This window comes from Schistocerca serialis, chromosome 1 (genome assembly GCF_023864345.2).
Source record: "Schistocerca serialis cubense isolate TAMUIC-IGC-003099 chromosome 1, iqSchSeri2.2, whole genome shotgun sequence".
NCBI lineage: Eukaryota > Metazoa > Arthropoda > Insecta > Orthoptera > Acrididae > Schistocerca > Schistocerca serialis.
This window is the reverse complement of record NC_064638.1, coordinates 1,052,751,056-1,052,776,723: the sequence shown is the minus strand read 5'-3', so window position 1 is coordinate 1,052,776,723 and position 25,668 is coordinate 1,052,751,056. Positions and strand designations below refer to the sequence as shown.

Below are 25,668 nucleotides of genomic sequence, written 5' to 3'. Positions count from 1 at the left end.
TGTGTCCTTCAAAGGATTCAGCAGATCTTAGAATGCCTATGCAGTGCACATCATGCCATACTGACCCATTATGATGCCCGAAGTGAAATGTTTTATTTCACAGGTCGATCTGGCATTCTCGGGAAGGCTAACGGAAAAACATTGTCAGGGCTGCCTGAAAAGCTGAGGTGCACTCTCTACCCTGCAGGGATCAATTTACTAGCTCCCTGTTCCGTCGTGATCTGGCAAAGGAGCCATAAAAACTCTGGCGCCGGCCTCTGCACAGAAAAGGCCCGTGTTGTCTTAAATGCACATCCATGCTGAACACGCGCTTACCCCCCTCCCCCCTCCCTGCAGGGAGAATCAATGACCAAGACTCCTCACCCGTCGCCCCAGTATACCTGGGCTCAGAGCTTTGCATTCTTTAATTCTTCAAATTGCCAGCAATAAAGTGGCTGCTGTGCTGTCTATACTGGTGGCTGCTGTTGCCCCCAGCAGCAGCCTTAGCAGTCCATTACGAAGACACATTTCCAGCATGAGCACAATTCCTTCACATCAAAATACTGCGTGAAAAATTACAGTGCCACCAACATGTGCCTAATCACGATCAATCCTTTATACGATTAATTGAATTGATCACTGTGCCTCCTGTATGTGACATTAGTGCCCTAATCTGCATGCTGCCCATAATTGTGATCAGTTCGATGAAAGGGAGGCGAATCCAAGGGACTAGCCACTTCTCAATATCTCTGCCAAGATGTCGTGGGGAAAGGCTCTTAAGGCCCCTACACAACTGGAGCAATTGACATTGCCACAAAAGTATGTACAGACCACCATGTTTCTGCTTAAGAGGTGAAGTGCTATAGATGTGGATATAAAGGTCATGTACAGAAGCAATGTTGGCAACCTGAATACAACAAGTGTGGACAAACTGGACACTGAGCCCAAGACTTTGGTAATTGAAGGCAGAGGTAATGACATCAGCAGAAGCAGCTGTAAAATGTAAATGGGAGTGCTTCAACCATGAGAAAGCATTTCCAGTTGGACAGAACACTGTGCAAATAGATGCACAAATGCAATGCAGCTTTGCAAGCTTTGTAGAAAGCAAGGAACATAAATTTCTGATAGACATGGGTGCATATGTGTCAGTCGTCAGTCTGAACATTGGATGCAGAAGTAAGCTTCAGTCTCTCCATGTTACTAATTACATGGAGTAGGCAACAATAAGGGGACTAATGACCTCAGCAGTTGAGTCCCATAGTGCTCAGAGCCATAGGCAACAATAATGTAGTGTCGCTAGGTATGATGCTGCTTAATTTTAATATTTGAGTTAAAATTTTTTGTAAGCATATCGAAGAGTTACTGCATATAGGTGAAGCATATTCATGGATTCTTGGGTTGGATTTTTTCAAAGAATTGTGCTAAAATCAATTTTTGTTGTATACAGTAGAACTCAGTAGGATTCTGTGTCCATTGGGGAATATAATTGCAAGCGAGACTGTGTGCTAATGGTTGGCTCCCTTGAGAAAATACTATGGTAAGTTAGTTGGATTTCTGTTGATACCGATTTACCATATGAATCATTATGAGTGGTAGAGGCACTGGTGGATAATGAAGAGTTAGACAAAATGCATTGTTTGGTGTGTGTAAGCATACCAAGTGTAAGCAGTATTAATGATGAATTTGAATGATTGCCTGTCTAGAGGGAGAGCTATAAGATGAAGAGGATGTTGATGACCCAGCACGAGCAAAGCATCGATGCAGCAGTGTACAGAGGGTCACTTGCAAGTAGTGACTGTGAGACAATGGAAGCTTTGCTAATACTGTTTATGGATTTGTTCAATATTAATGGTCCCTTACCATATATCTACAGGTAGTATTGCGCCAGTCCACTGCATAGCAAACCATCTCCAACCCATAATGGAGGAGTTTAAAAACCAACAGTTGGCTTTACGTATAATGGAGCACAAGGGAGGGACAATGTTTCCTGTTCTGAAAAAGTCATCAGATGGTACTAAGAGGTACAGATTCTGTTGAGATTACTGTTGTTTGAGTGCAAAAGCTGTCACTGATGCAAATCCCATTCCCAGTATTATTTAAACATTAGGCAATTTAGGACAGTGCCAGTACCTTACAGCAGATATCATTGACTACAAATGGTCCCAGAAGATAGGTCAAAGACCACTTTCACAGTTCCACCTGGAAATTACAGCATCAAAGGATGCTGTTTAGACTTTAAAAAAATGCCAGCCACATTCGAGAGGCTATTAGATGAAAGGACAGTATCATTGTATTTTTGAAGGATATGCCAGGACACATGAAGTGCTTGGAAGATGTATTTAGCAGGCTACAATCTGCACATCTGATGCTTAGTAGCAAAGAGTGTTTTTGCACAGCCATAGATGAACTATGTTCGGTATGTAATTAGTGAGAAAGGTGTTCAAACCGATCCTCACCTAACAGAAGTAAACTGGAACTTTGCAACGCCACAGACCACGAAACATCTGCTATCGTTCCTGGGTTTTGCAGTTATCATTGCAGATTCATAAGGAATTTTGCACAGATCTCAGGACCTTTGAATCAGTTGTTGAGGAAGGCTGTAAAATTCCAATGATGAGCATATTGTCAAGCGGTGTTTGAAACATTGAAGATTGCATCCAGTACTGATCTTTCCTGATTTTGAAAAGGAATTGATCCTCTCATTTGACTCCAGCAGTGGGATAGTTTGTTTTATTCTGACACCCAAACCTGCAGATGTCAGGCACTCAGATCAGTACCAAACGCTGTATGTGGATAGAGCATCAACCAAAACACCAATTTAACTCATGCTGTCATCCAGCAGAACATGTGTAAGTGATAATTAAAAGTAACACCAGAACTATGGAGCGCAGGAAAAGCATATCTGTGACTGATTGTTTTGCATATCTCACATGGGTGAGTTGGTAGAGTATGAGGCTGTTGTACCAAAGGGCCTGCGTTCAAACCTACCCCACTGATGACAATTTCCAATTTCTTTTAAGTGTTTGCATGTGAAACTGTTATATGTGAGAACTTCGGGAGCATGACATGTAAAAGGACTTTTCAGAGCTTGTAGCAATGTTCTTTTGGCAGTTTGCTATCACTTCATTAGTTGAAAGTAACAAATATATAGAGTACATCTGTATAGATAGGTGTGGGTTTTGTCAGACATGTGCAATAGAACAGTCATCACTCGTGATGAAGCAGCTAGTGCGTTTGTAATTTCACAGAAGTAGTGGTGGTGGTGGTGGTGGTAACAATAATAATATTTGACTGCAGGTCATTGGCTAGTCTTGTGTTTGTGCATACAGGCAAATGAGCCTGCAGTTGCTATCTAGTCTGTACACTACTGGTACTGCTGTTGTGCAACATGAATCCATGAAGCATTATTGACATCTTTGTCAAACTGTTGCACAGTGACTGTTGTGTACGTACAGCAACAAAAGTAACTGAAGACGAGAGAAAGTGTGCAGAATTCGTTCTGAATGTAATTGGTCAGTGGAATGTGTCGATTATCACTGAAGAAGAAACAATAGATATCAATGAGCGCACACCCAGTGGAGTGGAATCGTTCATCTGTGACCAAGTGAATAGGCTAGAGCAAACGATTCCAGAATGAAATTTTCACTGAGCAGCAGAGTGTGCACTGATATGATTAATCTGCCAGGAAGTTTCTTAGAGTCAACGTTTTCGATATCATTGCCAGAAAGGTCCTATAGCGATGGAAATGATGAAACATCACAGAAGGAGAAAAGGGTAGTGTTTTATTGAAGAAACAAGAAAATTGAAATGCTCTGATATTGGCTTAACATCAAAAAGCAGCCAAAGCCAACCCAAACATTTGCACGTCATACAATATCTGCAATGAAAAACAGATTTCGCACTAGATGTCATGCATGGTGTATGTTGTACGAATGGAAAAGGTAGTGGGAAAGTGAAGAATTAACTTCTGTGAAGGAAAAGTACAAACAGATTGCAATGCATGCGATGGAGACCTTCAAACACCATCACCAGGAAGGTCGATGTGTTCTTGATGTAGACATCAAATTGTGGGTGGAAACAAAAGCGAGACACTTAATTTCCAAAGATTTGATGCCAGTGACAGTTGGGTCTTTTGCCAGAAGCATAAAAACAACTTTTTAAGCTGTAAAGTCAAATCTTTTGTTACAGTGAAAATGTACCACAACAGAAACAACATCCAGAAAACGGTAGAGGACTGGCGACAGGCAACTCGCGCACTCATGATGGCCTACACGAGGACAAATATCTACAGCATCGATGAAAGGGATTCAGTAAGGAGATGATTGTGGGCCACACTCTTGCAGCTAGAGGTTCTAAAAATATTGTAGGGGTTGTACAGTCTGTTCATGCGACAACACATATGTACACAGTTATTCCATTGCTTTCACAGACAGGCAAACTTGCTTTAAGGCTGTTTGTTGTCCTTCAGGAGCCTCGTTCTTTGAGTACTCACACACTTCAGTCTGTGTTTCTAGCACCAAATTTAATTGTCCACTCTCACTCATCTGACAAAATGACCAAAGAACTGTTCAGGGCATTTCCACAAGAAGTGGTAGTGGAACAAATCAGTGGAGAGAAACCTGCTAATACTGGATCCTTACAGCCCCCACAAATACGCTAGTGTTCTGCGTGACCTGCACATTCAGAATAACCTACCAGAACACCAAATCACAATTCCCATTATTCCTTTAAACACAACCTACATTTGTCAATTGCTTGATCTTCATTTCTTCAGTGTGTACAGGCATACAATTCGTAAAATTTCCAATGCTGCTGGAGATTCTTTGGAAGAGATTGATCTGCAACAACAGACTAATCTTCTTAAGATTCACTCCCTCACATACAATCAGTTGTGTTCTCCACATTTCTATAATTCTCATTGTCACAAATGGACAATGGGTAAACCCATTGATGAACCAGACCCCTTGAAACTTCAACAAAGTTCTGTTTCAGACACAAACTTTCATTCTGCAATCTACAGGATAAATGTGCAAATGTGGGATTCATCAAATGTGCTTGGTGTTCAAAAGTAATTTGCTTCACACACTTCTTCATTTACAACCATTATTGCAAAGCCTTTTTTCATGAATGAATGACACTGTGTGTGTGTGTGTGTTTGGATTTGGGGGGGGGGGGGGGGGGCATCATATTTGCATTGATTTTTGAACATTATGTGCATATTTACTGCTCGTATTATTTTGTTTATTATAACTGCTAATAGTTTATTATTATAATTACTACTACTACTACTACTACTACTACTACTACTACTACTTCCGCACATGTGATGCAGTTGCTTTTTTATTTTTCTGTTGTGACTGTGTATTGTGTGAAACTGCAAATGTGCTCTATAGGTTTTCTACTTTCATAGAAATGAAGTGAAAGCACTCTGCCAGGAGAACATTGCTATATGCTCCAAATAGCCCTTTTACATGGTATGAACATGTTGTCCCATATAACACTTTATGCATAACACAGCAAAACAAATTGTCATCATTGGGATTTGAACCCAGGACCCTTGGTACGACGCTCAACCGACTTCCGTACAGAAGCTATAAATATTAGTTTCTCACAGATATGCTTTTCCTGTGTTCGTTAGTTCTGGTGTTACTTTTAATTAACACTTATACCCATTTATCTACATCTACATTTATACTCCGCAAGCCACCCAACGGTGTGTGCCGGAGGCCACTTTATGTGCCACAGTCATTACCTCCCTTTTCTGTTCCAGTCGTGTATGGTTCGCGGGAAGAACGACTGTCTGAAAGCCTCCGTACGCGCTCGAATCTCTCTAATTTTACATTCGTGATCTCCTCAGGAGGTATAAGTAGGGGGAAGCAATATATTCGATACCTCATCCAGAAACACACGCTCTCGAAACCTGGCGAGCAAGCTACACCGCGATGCAGAGCGCCTCTCTTGCAGAGTCTGCCACTTGAGTTTGCTAAACATCTCCATAACGCTATCACGGTTACCAAATAACCTTGTGACGAAACGCGCTGATCTTCTTTGGATCTTCTCTATCTCCTCCGTCAACCCAATCTGGTACGAATCCCACACTGATGAGCAATACTCAAGTATAAGTCGAACGAGTGTTTTGTAAGCCACCTCCTTTGTTGATGGACTACATTTTCTAAGGACTCTCCCAATGAATCTCAACCTGGCACCCGCCTTACCAACAATTAATTTTATATTATCATTCCACTTCCAATCGTTCTGTACACGTACTCCCAGATATTTTACAGAAGTAACTGCTACCAGTGTTTGTTCCGCTATCATATAATCATACAATAAAGGATCCTTCTTTCTATGTATTCGCAATACATTACATTTGTCTGTGTTAAGGGTCAGTTGCCACTCCCTGCACCAAGTGCCTACCCGCTGCAGATCTTCCTGCATTTCGCTACAGTTTTCTAATGCTGCAACATCTCTGAATACTACAGCATCATCCGCGAAAAGCCGCATGGAACTTCCGACACTATCTACTAGGTCATTTATCTATATTGTGAAAAGCAATGGTCCCATAACACTCCCTGTGGCATGCCGGAGGTTACTTTAACATCTGTAGACGTCTCCCCATTGATAACAACATGCTGTGTTCTGTTTGCTAAAAACTCTTCAATCCAGCCACACAGCTGGTCTGATATTCCGTAGGCTCGTACTTTGTTTATCAGGCGACAGTGCGGAACTGCATCGAATGCTTTCCAGAAGTCAAGGAAAATAGCATCTACCTGGGAGCCTGTATCTAATATTTTCTGGGTCTCATGAACAAATAAAGCGAGTTGGGTCTCACTCGATCGCTGTTTCTGGAATCCATGTTGATTCCTACAGAGTAGATTCTGGGTTTCCAAAAATGACATGATACGCGAGCAAAAAACATGTTCTAAAATTCTACAACAGATCGACGTCAGAGATATAGGTCTATAGTTTTGCGCATCTGCTCGACGACCCTTCTTGAAGACTGGGACTACCTGTGCTCTTTTCCAATCATTTGAAACCTTCCGTTCCTGTAGAGACTTGCGGTACACGGCTGTTAGAAGGGGGGCAAGTTCGTTCGCGTACTCTGTGTAGAATCGAATTGGTATCCCGTCAGGTCCGATGGACTTTCCTCTGTTGAGTGATTCCAGTTGCTTTTCTATTCCTTGGACACTTATTTCGATGTCAGCCATTTTTTCTTTTGTGCGAGGATTTAGAGAAGGAACTGCAGTGCGGTCTTCCTCTGTGAAACAGCTTTGGAAAAAGGTGTTTAGTATTTCAGCTTTACGCGTGTCATCCTCTGTTTCAATGCCATCATCATCCCGGAGTGTCTGGATATGCTATTTCAAGCCACTTACTGATTTAACGTAAGACCAGAACTTACTAGGATTTTCTGTCAAGTCGGTACATAGAATTTTACTTTCGAATTCACTGAACGCTTCACGCATAGCCCTCCTTACGCTAACTTTGACATCGTTTAGCTTCTGTTTGTTGTGAGAGGTTTTGGCTGCGTTTAAACTTGGAGTGAAGCTCTCTTTCCTTTCGTAGTAGTTTCCTAACTTTGTTGTTGTACCACGATGGGTTTTTCCCATCCCTCACAGTTTTACTCGGCACGTACCTGTCTAAAACGCATTTTACGATTGCCTTAAACTTTTTCCATAAACACTCAACATTGTCAGTGTCGGAACAGAAATTTTCGTTTTGATCTGTTAGGTAGTCTGAAATATGCCTTCTATCACTCTTGCTAAACAGATAAACCTTCCTCCCCTTTTTTATATTCCTATTAACTTCCATATTCAGGTATGCTGCAACAGCCCTGTGATCACTGATTCCCTGTTCTGCACTTACAGAGTCGAAAAGTTCGGGTCTGTTTGTTATCAGTAGGTCCAAGATGTTATCTCCACGAGTCGGTTCTCTGTTTAATTGCTCGAGGTAATTTTCGGATAGTGCACTCACAAGGGAACCTCCCCATCGCACCCCTCTCAGATTTAGGTATAAGTTGGCACAATGGATAGGCCTTGAAAAACTGAACACAGATCAATCGAGAAAACAGGAAGAAGTTGAGTGGAACTATGAAAAAATAAGCAAAATATGCAAACTGAGTAGTCCATGCGAAGATAGGCAAAATCAAGGACACTCTGAGCTCAGGAGCGTCGTGGTCCCGTGGTTAGCGTGAGCAACTGCGGAGCGAGAGGTCCTTGGTTCAAGTCCTCCCTCGTGTGAAAATTTTAATTTCTTTATTTTCGCAAAGTTATGATCTGTCCATTCATTCATTGACGTCTCTGTTCACTGTAATAAGTTTAGTGTCTGCGTTTTGCGACCGCACCGCAAAACCATGCGATTAGTAGACGAAAGGACGTGCCTCTCCAATGGGAACCGAAAACATTTGATCGCAAGGTCATAGGTCAACCGATTCCTACACAGGAAAACACGTCTGATATATTCTATACGACACTGGTGACGGCATGTGCGTCACATGACAGGAATATCTCGTCGATCCACCTAACTTGTACACTTGGCGAATGGGTAAAAAGATTCTTCTACGTTTCCCAATTTAGGTTTTCTTGTGGATGTGATAATTACTCCCAAAAAGAGATGAAAACATAAGAGTTTGTCACATAAACTGTAACAAATGAATCCAACAGTTTCACAGTCGCACACTTTTCCCTGTGCTCTGTCATACATATGTTTCTAACGTTTTCAAATTTTTCCATGTGTAGATCGTCAAATCCTGCATATGTCCAAGCAAATCTGAACATGTCCTGGAATTTTGGAGAGCGAAGTTGATTATGTGTGAGTGTCTGAACTTTGATAATTGACTGAAAATAAAAATTAAACTCTGCGCTTGAAGAAAGACTTGAACCAAGGACCTCTCGTTCCGCAGCTGCTCACGCTAACCACGGGACCACGGCACTCCTGAGTTCAGTCTGCTCTTGATGTTGCCTATCTTGCGGATGGACTACTCAGTTTGCATATTTTGCTTATTTTTTCATAGTTCCACCCAACTTCTTCCTGTTTTCTCGATTGATCTGTGTTCAGTTTTTCAAGGCCTATCCACTGTGGCAACTTATAACTAAATCTGAGGGGGGTGTGATGGGGAGGTCCCCTTGTCAGTATAATGTCACTCGATGCTCTGTCCCTACCACCTGTCCTAAACATTTGAGTCTCCCAGTCTATATCTGGTAAATTGAAATCTCCACCTAAGACTATAACATGCTGAGAAAATTTATGTGAAATGTATTCCAAATTTTCTCTCAGTTGTTCTGCCACTAATGCTGCTGAGTCGTGAGGTCGGTAAAAGGAGCCAACTATTAACCTACCTCGGTTGTTGAGTGTAACCTCCACCCATAATAATTCACAGGAACTATCCATTTCTACTTCACTACAGGATAAATTACTACTAACAGCGACAAACACGCCACCACCAGTTGCATGCAATCTATCCTTTCTAAACACCGTCTGTACCTTTGTAAAAATTTCGGCAGAATTTATCTCTGGCTTCAGCCAGCTTTCTGTACCGATAACGATTTCAGCTTCGGTGCTTTCTATCAGCGCTTGAAGTTCCGGTACTTTACCAATGCAGCTTCAAAAGTTTACAATTACAATACCGATTGCTGCTTGGTCCCCGCATGTCCTGACTTTTCCCCGCACCCTTTGAGGCTGCTGCCCTTTCTGTACTTGCCCGAGGCCATCTAACCTAAAAAACCGCCCAGTCCACGCCACACAACCCCTGCTACCCGTGTAGCCGCTTGCTGCGTGTAGTGGACTCCTGACCTATACAGTGGAACCCGAAACCCCACCACCCTATGGCGCAAGTCGAGGAATCTGCAGCCCACACGGTCGCAGAACCGTCACAGCCTCTGATTCAGACCCTCCACTCGGCTCTGTACCAAAGGTCCGCAGTCAGTCCTGTCGACGATGCTGCAGATGGTGAGCTCTGCTTTCATCCCGCTAGCGAGACTGGCAGTCTTCACCAAATCAGATAGCCGCCGGAAGCCAGAGAGGATTTCCTCCGATCCATAGCGACACACATCATTGGTGCGGACATGAGCGACCACCTGCAGATGGGTGCACCCTGTACCCTTCATGGCATCCGGAAGGACCCTTTCCACATCTGGAATGACTCCCCCCAGTATGCACACAGAGTGCACATTGGTTTTCTTCCCCTCTCTTGCTGCCATATCCCTAAGGGGCCCCATTACGCGCCTGACGTTGGAGCTCCCAACTACCAGTAAGCCCACCCTCTGCGACCGCCCGGATCTTACAGACTGAGGGGTAACCTCTGGAACAGGACAAGCAGCCATGTCTGGCCGAAGATCAGTATCAGCCTGAGACAGAGCCTGAAACCGGTTCGTCAGACAAACTGGAGAGGCCTTCCATTCAGCCCTCCAGAATGTCTTTCGCCCCCTGCCACACCTCGAGACGACCTCCCACTCTACCACAGGTGAGGGATCAGCCTCAATGTGGGCAGTATCCCGGGCAGCCACAGTCGTAGTCCGATCGGGGGATGCGTGGGACGAGCTGGCTGTCCCCGACAAACCCCCATCCGGACCCGCACAGTGATGCCCATTGGCAACAGCCTCAAGCTGTGTGACTGAAGCCAACACTGCCTGAAGCTGGGAGCGAAGGGATGCCAACTCAGCCAGCATCCGAACACAGCAGTTGCAGTCCCTATCCATGCTAAAAACTGTTGTGCAAAGAACGTCTGAACTAATCTACAGAGAGCACAAACAATTCGACACAAAATTTAAACGGTTATTAAAATACAAGATTGCCTAGTAAATGCAGTAACGCTGCTACTTGCGCACTGCTGACACACTGCTCGGCGGCGGAAGGAGACTACACGATTTTACACTATTCAGGTACTAAAACGCGATGCTACAACTCTCAAATACTACAATACACCCGAAATTTATGAATTAAACAACGCAAATAACAAAAACACGCAAAGAAATTAAGAATTAAGCTATGTAACAAATAAGTGAGCTAAGAGTATACGACTTGCTGCTGCAGCTGCTTATCCAACGGCGGCGGTTTTCATTCGCTTATGTCATATGGTATTATATTAGGGGTAACTGTTCCCATTCTAAAAGAATGTTTTTGGCTCAGAAATGGGTGGTTCGAGCAATAAGTGGCGTAAGTTCATGAACCTCTTGTCGACCGCGGTTCACGAGTCTGGGTATTTTGACATTAGCCTCTCAGTGTATATATGTATTCCTTACTGTTATTTCTTGTTAACAGTCTGCAGGACAACAGCACCTAGTACAAACTAAATCGGAGTTTTGGCTGATACCCTGTCGATATACAACATTTGGTACCAATCTGCGTGTCAGACACCTGGAGGTTTGGCTGTGAGCCAGAATATTGATGGAATGAAACATCCAGTAGCATATGGCTGAAAGTTTAAGGTTGTGACAATCACACATCATTAAAATGACTGTGCTGAAAGACCATTCAAGTAGATTGAGTCAATAATTAAATCACTGAAGACTAAGGACTCTCATGGATATGATCGAGTGCCTAGCAGAATATTGAGGTACTGTATTTAGCCACATTTGTAATTTTTCCTTTAGGAATGGTCAGTCTACTTTCCTGAACAATTTAAAGTACTCATCAGTAAAGTTGCTTCATTAAAAAGGGAGAAAAGGATAATGTAGTTAATTTTAGACCTATTTCTATGCCTTCAGTGTTTGCTAAAGTTATTGAAAATGCTGTGTGTGCTTAAGGATAATTGATCCTTTTATATCACACGATTTGCTCTCAAATCTACAGTTCGGCTTTAGAAGTCATTTAACAACTGAAAATGCTATATTCTCTTTTCTCTGCAAGGTACTGGATGGGTTAAACAAAATGTTTCGAATGCTAGACCCATTTTTTGATTTAACTAAGGCGTTTGTTTGTGCTGATCACAAAATATTGCTCCAGAAGTTGGACCATTATGGAATATGGGGAGTAGCTCACAATTGGTTCACCTCTTACTATAGCAACAGACAGTAAAGGTCATTATTCACAATATTGAGAATGGCTGTGATGTGAGGTCTGAGTGGGGTACAGTCAAGTGAAGGGTGCCCCAGAGATCAATGTTGGGGCCACTCCTGTTCCTGATTTATATAAATGATATGCCCTCTAGTATTACGGGTAACTCTAAAATATTTCTGTTTGCTGACAACACTAGCTTGGTAGTAAAGGATGTTGTGTGCAACATTGGCCGGTTTCAAATATGACCTACATTCGTGGCTTGTAGAAAATAAATTAACGCTAAATCACAGTAAGACTCAGTTTTTACAGTTTCTAACATGCAATTCAACAAAACCTGACATTTTAATTTCACAGAATGGGCATATGATTAGTGAAACTGAACAGTTTAAATTTCTAGGTGTTCATATAGGTAGCAAACTTTTGTGGAAAGTCCATGTTTGGGATCTTGTTCAAAGACTTAATGCTGCCATTTTCACTATTTGAACGGTACCTGAAGTGAGTGATCATTCAACACGAAAATTAGTCTTCTTTGCTTGTTTTCATTCGCTTATGTCATATGGTATTATATTATGGGTAACTGTTCCCATTCTAAAAGAATGTTTTTGGCTCAGAAATGGGTGGTTCGAGCAATAAGTGGCGTAAGTTCATGAACCTCTTGTCGACCGCGGTTCACGAGTCTGGGTATTTTGACATTAGCCTCTCAGTGTATATATATATTCCTTACTGTTATTTCTTGTTAACAGTATTAGCTTATTCCCAAAACTAAGCAGCTTTCACTCAGTTAATACTCAGCAGAAATCTAACCTGCATTTGGATCGGACTTCCTTAACTCTTGTGCAGAAAGGTGTGCAGTATTACAGCTGCATCCATTTTCCATAAGCTACTGCTCGAATTCAAAAATCTTAGCAGTAATCCACATGCTTTCAAATCGAAACTGAAGAGTTTCCACGTGGGTCACTCCTTCTATTCTGTCGAAGAGTTCCTTGAAAAGTTAAGCTGATTCTTGTTGTATTGTTGATTGTGTTTACGTAGACTAATGATTGACTTTTTTTGGGTTCATAAACATTTTATTTTTATCTGTTATTACTTTTATGTTGTAATTTCATGTACTGACAAATTCCATGACGTTTGAGATTTGCTCCTCAGTTTGGTCGTACGGAACTTGACATGTAAATAAAGAAATAACAACATGGGCACTCAAACTCTGAGAGTTTTATTATGAGGTGATTCATGAACTGGGTAAGAAACACACAAACACAGATATATTGAGTAGAGAGGCTGCAGTATTGAATGCACTAGGGAAAAGTATAATGGAGTGGCAGAAAGTGCAGGTGTCTGACAAAGACTGTCAGGCATTCAGGTCACAACCACATTAAGAGATGCATGAGGGCTTCCTCTGCAGAACGACGAAATGTGGACCATGCTTGTTGGTTCTGGCATTGGTGGACGGTGAGGTATTGCAACATGCACATGATCATATGTTAAAAATATCATAAAGGATGCAGAATGACGGACAGATGAGTCACGGAAAGGTTCTGTTGGAAAACAAGAAAATGTGATGTTGAGCCATATGTAAAGGACAGTGTACCTTATGCCCAAAGAGCTGATCTTAGTCTTCAAACAATTCTTTTGCGAAGACTACTAGAGGCATTGGATCCCTTTCAGATTGTTGTACTTGATATCTCGGGACCATTCAGTAGAACGCCTGCCGCGAAAAAATGTGTAACAATTATAGATCATTTTTCAAGGTTCTGGCAATGGTGGTGATTCTTGATCAGCAGATTAGTACAGTAGTGTACGCTCTAGTTAGCTGGATACCTAAATTTGGTGTGCTTGATACCTCAATTACAAATCACAGTACGAATTTTATATCTGACTTGATGAAACAGTTACATTGTGTACTTCGTATCCAGAAGTTACAAACAAGCTTATTCCATTGACAAACCAGTGGTAGAATGGAGTGAGTGCATAGAACCATCTCTAAAATGTTGAGTTATTATGACAAATTGCCTGTTGGCTCCTGTCTCAGATTCTTTTTCTGACATTCCACCAGCACGAGTGGCTGGCATTGTCAGAGCTTTACCCTCCATTGCTGGTGGCAGACTGGAGATGAGCTCATGGCTGCAGACTTTATATACTAGGCCCACCAACATCCAAGGGCTTTCCCATTGTCTTTACTGTTGTGGTTCGCCCATTGCTGCCTGTAACAGTCTCTTGCCACAGCATGGCAATCCAGGCTCCATTCACCTTGAGGCCTAATTTAGTGTGGCCCCTTCACCCCATCACAGCGATCAATCGCACTTTCTTCTTCCAGTCACCCATGCTGGCAAAATGTCAGAAAAATCATTAAACAAACATCAGCTGAAATTTACAAGACAGAAGCCAAGAAGCAGTTTGTCAACTAGTGGCCACAAAAGCATTGACAATTTTGTATTGTGCTTCTGCTGGGAAGAGATTCACAGATTGTACTGACACCTTGATCAACAATGAAAGAAGAATGGGCACACATGTCCTCTCTCATGTTGCTGGTATGAAGGCACTACACCCATGTTAGCCTCTAGGTAAATGTATCCTGTATTCCCATGCTACAGGGAGTGACCATTGCAGGTTTCAATGGGAGAACCACTGCGGTAATGATGACAGAGATACCCTTGGACATTGGTGTACATGGTACATATAATCAGCAGCCATGAGCTCGACTACAGTCTGCCACACCAGTGGAGGGTGATGCGCATAAAGTACCATACACATTGAGACTGTGTTACAGATAATAACGTTTGGGTTTCATTATGTTATTCCTAAGTGCTATTTAATGCATTTGTCTGTTCCTCTTCAAGTGTATGTGATTTTATATTTACATTACTTTACCATAGGTCATTACATTTTTGGGTACAGGTTATCTCACAGTTGCTTTATTTTGTATACACATTTGTGAAGGAGGTAGGGTGTGATAAAAGTTTCTTTCCTCAAGTGGCAGAAAAGAGCTTGGTATTATTTTACCACATAGCAACTATAGAAGTGAGTAAAGACAGAGCGAGATTGTACACATCGGTCCAACTACCAGTGGTAGGAATGAACACGAGATACCAGTGTCATATGGTTTACCCTTATCCTGTAAGATGGGGCCGATGAGTAACTGGGTACAAGTGACGACTCAAGAAGTATTAATAATTTCTGAACATGGAAATGCTCATGCTCTTATGTCACTAGGGGACCTTCAAGAGTGTCAATGGGAAAACATCATCGTTTGTCCAGCCAGAAGAGTGCAGACTGTTGTGCAGATATGCAACAACTGTTCCTTGAGCAAGCAGAAGCAATGAATTGCCAGAAGGAAATATTCACCCCGCAATCTCATTTTCAGAAGATAGGTTCACATTGGATCTACTCAGTTTTTGCAACAGACACCATGTTCATGAAGTGCTAAGAGAATGGGAAACCTAAGGACATGGTAAAGTTCAAGTTAGGTGACAACAGTATCTTGCTGAACAGTACTACATTTGAGATAGCATGGATGAACTCCCATCTCCCAGCCACACTCATTGGTATCACAGTGCACAAACTAATCCACTTGTATTTACCAGAGAAACCAGTGGAAGTACTGCCAGCACAAAATCTACTTTTATCTTAACAACATCCTAAATCCTGACCTCACATACTCTTCAGATAAACTAGTTGCATCTCAGCAAGGGAAAATTTCCATTGTTCAAATGTTTCAAGACATTCTGCAGTATGAGGAGAACCAATATCGAAATGTTGTAACCATAAGCGTTAAGACCACCATTTTTGCCATGTTTCTGATACCAGTTTTCTTACTTTACATTTGTCTCAGGTGTAGAAGTGTCTGTCTCAGGTGTAGAAGTGTCCATTTTCTGGACCTACCAACACATCAAATACCTGTTGATTGACCGACTTACATAAACCAGAAAGCATTTTTTGAAATTTTTTGGAAGAAGGGAGTGTCCCAGAATAAATTCGGTGTGCGTGGCTAAACGCTGTGAAATTTTACCTGGCAAGTTCAGAGCCAAGAAGGGTAGCTTGAAGCCGGGGTCCCAGTCGGATTGTCAACATGGCGTACCACCATTGTAGCATAAGGCAAGGCACTAGGTAAGTACTGCCATGCAACCTCCAAGCAAGAGAAGCAAAGAGCAAACACCTCAGTACACCATAACAGGCCGTATGAAGCAACATTCTGTACCTCTAAGCATCAGAGCACCACTGCAGTACTCAAAAGTTGCAAAAATACCCAAGCTCGGTGACCAAGTATAATTAGTGAACCACCACAGTGAGGCAGGGAGCGCTGATGAGACCAATAAACAAGGGCAAATTTGCTCATACCCTAAAGCCATCACACCTGAGGTGCAGGCTCAGCTCTTTAAATAATGGGACTTTCAGAGCTCAAGGACACATTTAGTTGTGCCATCATTCTGTCCGTCTCACCAGAAGCAGAGAGAATACCGATCTATTGAATATCAGTGAAACTACAACTTCCCCCTGCGGGTTTGGGGCCTAGAATAGACCCGAGGTATTCCTGCCTGTTGTAAGAGGAGACTAAAAGGAGTCTCCTACGTTTTGGACTAAAATGTTCTGGTCCCCTTTGAGGGTTCGACCTCCACCTTTCCAAATTCTAAAGAAGTGCGGGACTTCTGGAGAAGGATGCCTTATGCGGTGCATCGTGTATACACCCTTGGCTGACACCTTCTGCACATATTATTGTAATGGAAATCTAACTGCACCTGTAATCCAGCCTTATAGGCAAGGATGTCTTGGAGAGTGCATACTTTACACCCATGATAATAATGGATCTTTTTGTACCTTATGTCTAACGTGGTAGCCAGTTGGTTGGGGGAGGGATCGTCATGCACGCTCTTGGTTGTAGCCCTCTGACAACACAGGGATTACACTGCTGATGCCTATGCTACAAATTCCTCACGTATGCCAAGGAGTAGATGCCCGTCTTCTTGGGGCATCAGGACTCTCAGCAACAGCCATCACGCCAGGTGGCCTTTGCTGTGGCTGGGTGGCACCTGTGGCAAGAGCCCTGATTGGAGTAGGTGGATGACCTGCTATGATGCGGATGAAGTTGTCTGCCGCTGGTGGTCGAATGGCCCCAGCAGTCTCTAAGTGAGAAAAAGGCCAGTACAATAATGACAGATAAGATCGCATACCGATCCCTTCCCTGGCTACTCCATGGAAGGAACGAGAGCTAAAGATCATGGACAGGTGTGTTCTCCTCATTTTGTTTGTGCCAGGTCTGATGAGGAATCCTTTTTAACAACATAGCCTCTGTTTTTTTATAGAGAACTGAGAGGAAAAATTTGGAATAGTGGCAGGGATGTACAAAATGCAGAATGGGTCATTATTGATGAAAACAGCATCCCCTACCCAGTTGCGGGCGTTGCTCGCCTGTGACAAGCTGGGTGATGTGCCAGTTTCCATCACTCCCCATAAGAGCTTAAACATGGTCCAGGGCATTATATTCCATAGAGGTCTCCTCTTGCAGCCTGGTGACGAGTTGTACGCCAATATACAGCAGAGAGGTGTACTATTCAAGTCATTAGGGGTTCTTCCTGTTCCACTCACGTAGGGAGAATGGGAAGAATGATTGTTTGAATGCCTCTGTGTGTGTACAGTAATTATTCTAATCTTATCCTCACGATCCCTGTGTGAGCGATATACTGGGGTTGTAGTATATCACTAGAGTGAATGTTTAAAGCTGGTTCTTGAAACTTTGTTAATAAACTTTTTCAGGATAGTTATATCTGTCTCCAAGAGTATGACAGTTCAGTTCCCTCAGTATCTCTGTTACACTTTCCCGTGGATTAAACACACCTGTGACCATTCCTGCTGCCCTTCTCTGTATGTGTTCAGTATCCTCTGTCAGTCCTCTCTGGTACGGGTCCCACACACATAAGCAATTTCTAGGATGGGTCGCACAAGTCATTTGTAAGCAATCTCTTTTGTATACTGATTGCACTTCCCCAGTATTCTACCAATAAACCGAAGTCTACCACATGCTTTATCCATGACTGAATCTGTGTGATCATTCCATTTCGTATTCCTACAAAGTGTTACACCCAGGTATTTCTATGAGTACGCCAGTTCCAACAGTGACTCATTGATATTATGATCATAGTCTTTTTGTTTTGTTTTGTGAAGTGCAAAATTTTACATTTCTGAACATTTAGAGCAAGTTACCAATCTATGTGCCATGTTGAAATCTCATCAGGGTCTGACTGAATATTTATGCAGCTTCTCCCAGATAGTACTTCATCATAGACAACTGCATTTCTGCAAAAAGACTGGTTTTACTATTAATATTGTCTGCAACACCATTAATATACAACTTGAACAGCAAGGATCCCAACACACTTCCCTGGGGCACGTTGGAAATTTGGACACATGTCCTCTTGTAACACCAGCCCCACATGTTGGGACTGTGGACGTCCATCACACACAAACATTCCTTTTACTCCTTCCATTTGTGTCAGCTGCGGAGAGCACCATTTCCTCTGCTTGTGACTGCACTGTTTCTCAGAAAGAGCAGAAAAGAATGGAGTGTAAGACCCTGGACAAACTGATCTACACAGAGGCAAAAATACAGGGACGTCACCCACTCTGGCGATGGTCATCCTGCCAGCTGTGCCTCATATAGTGGGTCCTCAGGCGGCCTGTCTACGCCTGCACTTTTGATGGTTAGGGGTGCTTCTCCTCCTGTTGATCGTCAAACATCTATTTTGGGAGCAACACCCCACCAGCCATTGGGGACATCGGTCCCCATCCCTTAGACGGAGAAGCAACATTCTCCTACAACTCCTCTCACAAGGAAGTGGTCCCTCGGGGTGCTGCCTTCCAAAGATTCTGCTCCTTTGAAGCTGGACACCAGCCATTGGCTGAAGGAGCCACAAGCTGCTGGATGTAGGGCTTCACAATGATCATTGGTTCCTGAGACAAACTCAGAACAGCCCTCCCCACCAGAGAAACCAAAATAGAAGCGTGAGGGCAGGAAAAAGAAAATGAGAAAAGGATGAAGAAGAAAGAGATCATGGGGCCCCCATACCACTGCTTCCTGCAAGTTCCAATTCTGAGGGTGAGGTGGAGATCCTAGTGTCCTCTGAGGACCTAGATCTCACCGGAACCTCAGAACCAATCAATAAAGAGACTACAAGCCCTCAACAGGTTGTAGTAGGTGACTATGAGGCGTAAACTCTGTCTCCTTGGTCCCTTCATGCCTTCCCAAACTACAGAAAGTGTCATCCTCCAGTGGAATTGCGATAGTTTTTTCCCCCCACTTGACTGAGTTACGACAGTTCTTGAGCATTGCACCTGCTTTCTGCATTCCCCTTCAGGAAACCTGGTTTTCAGCAATGCAGACCATGCTCTTTGTGGCTATCAGGTGTATTACAAAAATCGTAATGACTGTAACAGGGTCTCAGGTGGAGTATTTATTTATGTCCTTACCTCTGTCTGTAGTGAACCTGTGCTCCTTCATATACCTTTAGAAGATTTGGCTGACAGGGTGAGGACAACGCAAGCAATTACCATCTGAAAGGCTACCTTCCTCCAGATGCTGAAATACATAGAAGCTACACTAATTTCTGAACTCCCCACATTTTCTGATTTTGGGTGATATCAAGGCCCTTAACCCTTTGCGGGGTGGAACCAAGATCACAGGCCATGGTAAAGATGTTGAGAATCTGCTAACTAATCTTGACCTTTGCCTCCTAAATACATGTGCCCCCAATTGTTTAAAGTGTGGCACATGGCACATTCTTGGCTATTGATCTCTCAGTTTTCAGTCCTGGCCTTCTACCATTTATACACTGGAGTGTGCAAGACCTGTGTGGTAATGACCGCTTTCCTCTCTTCCTGTCCCTCCTTCAGCATCTCTCACCTGTACACTTGCCTGTTGGACTCTTACCAATGCTAAATGGGACGCTTTCACCTCTTTCCACCACCGTTGGATCTCCATTGCATGCCAACTTCAGTGCGTTGATTCAGACTGTTACTACAACCATCATTTCTGCAGCTGAATCAACAATGTGCCCTGTTCCTAAGGTTGCCCATGGGAAAGATGGTGTCCCAGTGGTTGCTGGAAGTAGCTGCGGCCTTCAGAGATCGTAGGAAAGTCGTTCGACCTCATAAGCAGCACCCATCGATGGAGCATGTCATTGCCTTCAAACGGCTCTGTGCCTGGGTGTGTTAGGTAATTGAAGTAGGACTGCTGGGAACAGTATGTCTCCACCATTGGAACACGATCCTCTCTTATCCAGATTTGGATTAAGCTCAGGCGCCTTTATTTGACATCAGACCTCTACATGTATACCTGGGATTCCGCACATGGAGCTGTATATAGTGATGCAGACGCAATCACAGAGTGTTTTGCAGATCATTGTTTTCGAACCTCTTCATCCTGCCTTTCATACCCTAGAACAGTGGGTGGAATGACAACACCTGTCTTTTACTACATGCCATCCTGAGCCATATAATGCTCCATTCAGTGAGTGGGAATTTCTCAGTGCTCTTGCACATTGTCCCAACACAGCCCTTGGGCCAGACGGCATTCATCGCCAAATGATTAAACATTTATCAGCAGATTACCAGCACCACCACCTTGACATCTTCAACTGCATCTGGAGCGATGACAAATTCCTGTTGCAGTGGCAAGAAAGTATCATCATGCCAATGCTAAAACCTGGTAAGGACTCGCTAGATATATTGACTCCTTGAGTCACAGGGCCTTCCAGCTCCGTCCCAGGGCAGTTTTCGCCTAGGTTTCTCCACCGTTGACAACTTAGTATACCTGGAGTCTGCCATCCGAATGGCCTTCTCCCACCATCATCAACTTGTTGCCATCTTTCTTGACTTGACAAAAGTCTGTGATATCACTTGGCAACACCACATCCTCAGTGCATTACATGAATGGGGTCTCTGAGACCCACTCCTGATTTTTATGTGGAACTTTTTGTCGATTCGCACCTTCAGAGTTTGAATCAGTGCTTCACACAGTTGCCCCCATATCCAGGAGAATGGGGTCCTGAGCGTCCTTCTTTTTAGTGGCCATTAATGTTCTGGCACCAGCTGTGGGGTCCTCAGTATAACGCTTCTTATCTGTTGATGACTTTTGCATTTCCTTTTCTCATCTACTATTTGTGTGGCTGAACATCAACTGCAAAGAGCCATACTGAAGGTGCAGTCATGGGCCCTCACCCATGGTTTTCACTTTTCTTGTGTCATACACTTCTGTTGCCATCGTACAGTTCGCCTGCACTTACAACTTTATCTTGATGACCATCTCCTTAACGTAGTGGACTCTTATCAGTTTTTAGGACTGGTTTTCAATGCCCGCTTAACTTGGCTTCCTCATCTTCGTCAGCTTAAGTAAAGTGCTGACAGCACCTTAACAGTCTTCGATGCCTGAATCACACTGACTGGAGTGCAGATTGTCCTACACTGCTGCAGCTGTACAACACCGTTGTACAGTCCCTTCTTGACAATTGGAGTCTAGTGTGTGGATCAGCATTGTCCACAGCATTGCATATGCTGGACCTTTACACCACTGTGGAGTTCAACTTAATTCAACCTGCAGTGGGAGCTTTCAGACAAAGCCCTGTGAACAGCCTACTTGTGGAAGCTGGCGTCCCTCCATTGCAGATTGGGTGGCAGCGACTGCTTACCAATTATACTGTGCACATTCATAGCTCGCCGAAACATCCGAATTACTGTCTCCTTTTCCCTAACATGGCAATCCATTCCCCGCAATGGTGGGGATTACTATTGCAGTCTGTGTCCAATCCCTTCTCACTGAACTCAAGATTTTCCCCCTACTGCCTCTCCTCTGGGTTCACTCGGATACCTTCATGGTGTATACCTCGACCACAGCTTTGTCTGGACCTATCACAAGTCCCAAAAGGCTCAGTTCATCCTGCGGCCCTCTACTGCCTGTTTCTCTCTATTCTTGACACGTTCCAGGGTTCAGAGGTAGTTTACATGGATGGATCGATGGTTGATGGGGGTTCAGAGGTAATTTACATGGATGGATCGATGGTTGATGGTCACGTTGTATTCGCTTATGCTCATGGAGGACATACTAAACAGCGCTCCTTGCCAGATGGCTGCAGTGTTTTCACTGCAGAGCTTGTAGCCGTCCCTCACGCTCTTGAGCAAATCCGTTCCCGTGTCGGGGAGTCCTTCCTCTTTTGTAGCAACTCCATGAGCACCTTACAAACTCTTTACCAGTGCTATCCTCACCATCCTTTGGTAATGGCCATCCAAGAGTCAGTTCATGTCCTCAAACAATGTGGATAGTCAGTGGTCTGTGTAGGGACCCTGGGACACATTGGAATCCCAGCAAATGAAATTGCCAACAGGCTAGCCAAAGAGGCTACTTGTAAACCGAGTCTGGAGATTGGCATCCCGGAATCTGATCTTTGATTGGTGTCACACCGCAAGGTTTTTGGCCTCTGTAATACAGAATGGTGCTTCCTGGTGTTGCTGCATAGCTTACGTATAGTAAAGGAGACAATGAATGTGTGGAGGTTCCCCATGCCAACCTCTTGCAAGAACTCTATTGTCCTTTGCCAGCTCCGCATCGGCCATACTTAGCTGACAGTCCATCTGCACTTACAACTTTATCTTGATGACCACCTCATTAATGTAGTGGACTCTTCAATTTCAGGACTGGTTTTCAATGCCCGCTTAACTTGGCTTCCTCATCTTTGTCAGCTTAAGTAAAATACTGACAGCACCTTCACATTCTTTGATGCCTGAATCACACTGACGTTGCGTGGACCCACTTCAGTGTCACTGTGGTTTACGCTTGACAATGGTCCACATCTTGTTGGACTGTCCTAACTTAGGTGCCCTGCAATGGACTTTTCGTCTGAAGGGTTTCTTTATCATTCTATTGAAGGGTGGGTGCCTTACCCTCATCTTCCAGGCCCTCACCCTTTGTGCATTTTAACTCTTCCTTGCTCCCTCTGGTGCTATCTGTTCACCTTGGTGCCGTTCTTTCACCATCGGTGTTTCTCTTGCTGTGTGTTTTTTTACGCTGGGGTTTTAGTGTGATGCAGAATGGCTGGCCCATCCTTTTTTATTCTTGCGATCAGCCAGTCAAGGCATTTGCTGTATTATTTTACTAACTTTTACTGCTTTTTTCCTTTTAGATAATGTTTTCAATTTTGTTTTGATACTTCTGTTTTCTACTTCAGTGTGGTTACATACATAGTTTTATGCATTTTGTCCGTTCCGTGGATTTCAGGGGCCTGGAGTCGTTTGGGGTATGGTTTTAATCTGAGACCTGTGTGACTGAAAAAAAGGGACAGATAATCTGAAGAAAAAGGGACAGATATCTTGATAGCCCTTTAATCTCCAAACCAACCAACCAAGCCACGACAAGCTGATAAATACTGGGCTGCCTGCTATCTGCTTGCTGACTTCAGTGCCGAGATGCAGTCAACTTGATGCAATCTACAATAGTTGTGGTCTACCATTGCTGCCTACTGGTATGTCGCAGATGAGGAGAAGACTGGTGTGCAGCCAGCCTCCCACCCACCGAGGGGTCATTCATGAATGATCTGCAAGCTGTTATCTACACGCTATTCAGGCGTGGTGCGATCGCCCAGCTCTTGGCTAACTCTTGAACATCTGCTTCTTGGTAGACCCATGGTGGGTGACCAGGGCCAATCCTTCGCGACAACCAATATCGGGGCCACTGTTTCCCCGTCCTCTCACTGCCCCCCCCCCCCCCATGACAACACAATGGAATGCGGCAAACTGATCTGCACCAGCAGTGACGCGTCGTGCTGATGAGGCATATAAGCAGCTCTTCACAGCATGTGCTGAGTCTCAGCTGCAGTATGATGTACTGTGGCAGCTTTAATGCTCTGATACCCATCTTGGCAAATAAATGTTATTCCAGATACCACTGTGTTACAAATGCAACTGGTGTAGCATTTGACCACTCTGACACCCGGGCTCTTTGACCTGTAGCCATGGCCGGACCAGGTTGCTGCACTGCTTTATCCATATTTTATGTGGGTTGTAGAATTTGGACTTTGTCTATAGTTTTACATTCTGTGTGATATTCATATGGGTCAGTGGATATGAATGGAAATGAGAGTGAGTAACTGTGATTCTAGCTGAGTTTGCATTTTTAAATATTTTTCACTTGCCTCCATTTTGACCATATTCAACTCAAATTGTTTTAGCAGGAGCATTAATAACCTTACTGTTGCATACAAAATTTAAGCAAAACTGTGTAGCTGTTTGTGATTAATTTTCAGATTTTATAGGTTTTCGTTATTGCTTTATTAAGTATACATTGTATGAGATCTCTGTTTTATTCTGCAGTTTCAGCTGAGGTGCTCTCATAGCTGTTGACATGATGACTTGTTTGTCTGTATTCTCTTGCAGTTACAGACATGATTGACTTGTTTGTCTTCAGTTGTTCATCTTTCTTTCTCAAAGAAGTAGTAGTATGTTTAAAATGTGTTTCAGTTGTGTGCCAATTATTTTAATACTCACTAGCCACATTAAATACTACATTAATGAACATATTTGCTATGTTTATAACTCAGGATCTAAATAACATCGACCAGTTTCCAGCAAAATGCTGTTTAGCAGTAGATGCTTACGTCAGTGCCATGCCCTTAGAAATGAAAGTTATTTAAAAAATTCAACATTTAACTGCAGTCTTTACTAAATATTAGTATCTCCCTATTCAGTCTATGTTTATGAAATATGTTTTCAGTGCTTTCATTATTTGGTGATGTAACAAAGTTTGTACCAAATACTTGTGGTGATGTAACAAAGCTTGTACCAGATACTACCTGTCAGTGTAGTGTATGCAAGCTGGAGACTAAAGTCTTAATCCATTATTGCTCGTGGATCTCATAATATTTATACAATGATGGAAAAGAAATAGTAACACCAGGAAGGAGTTGCACAACATAAACGAAATGTGGTAGGTGCATTTCTACTTCTGAAAGATGATGTCTATTCAAATTTCGCTCTTAGTCACATGAGAGTGGCACTAGTAGCATCACTATGAGGAAACAAATCAGTTTTGCTTTAAGTACTCGCTACAGAAATGGTCATGAGCATTAGTTACGTTTGAGATTGGACATGGTGAGTTGCTGTTAATCAAGAAAGCTTTTAAGGTGACAAAGATGCTATTGTCAACACCTCCCTGAGTTTGAACAAGGTCATGTGATAGGGTTATGAAAAGCTGTATGTTCATTCTGCAATACTGCAAAAATACTTGGCAGGAATAAAGCCACTGTTCATGATTTCTGGCAACAGTGGTCATGAGAACATCCTGTCACAAAAAGGCTGGGCTCCGAATTGCCACAGCGCACAACCAGAAGGGAAGACTATCATGTTTGATGGATGGCTCTGGTGCTCCCATTGCATCTGCAGCAGCAGTTTGAGCGGCAGTTGGCACCACTGTAACACAATGAACTGTTACAAATTGGTTACTTCAAAGACACCTCCAAGCCAGATGTCGTGTAGAATGCATTCTACTGACCCCAAACAACTGCTGTTTGCGACTTCAATGGTGTCAAGTGAGAGCTCATTGGCAGGGTGGGGTCCCTTGTGTGCTCTGATGAAAGTTGGTACTATCTCATTACCTGTGATGGCCATGTATTGGTTAGGAGGAGGCCAGTTTGGAGCCTGCATCCAACCAATCTGCGTGCT

At 43.2% G+C, this 25,668-nt stretch overlaps 1 protein-coding gene across 1 annotated transcript in view; it reads left to right on the top strand.

Annotated features, from left to right (window-relative positions):
- The window catches only part of LOC126415317 (mediator of RNA polymerase II transcription subunit 4), a 78,732-nt gene that overhangs the window by 30,297 nt on the left and 22,767 nt on the right, over positions 1-25,668 (top strand). The window lies entirely within an intron of this gene.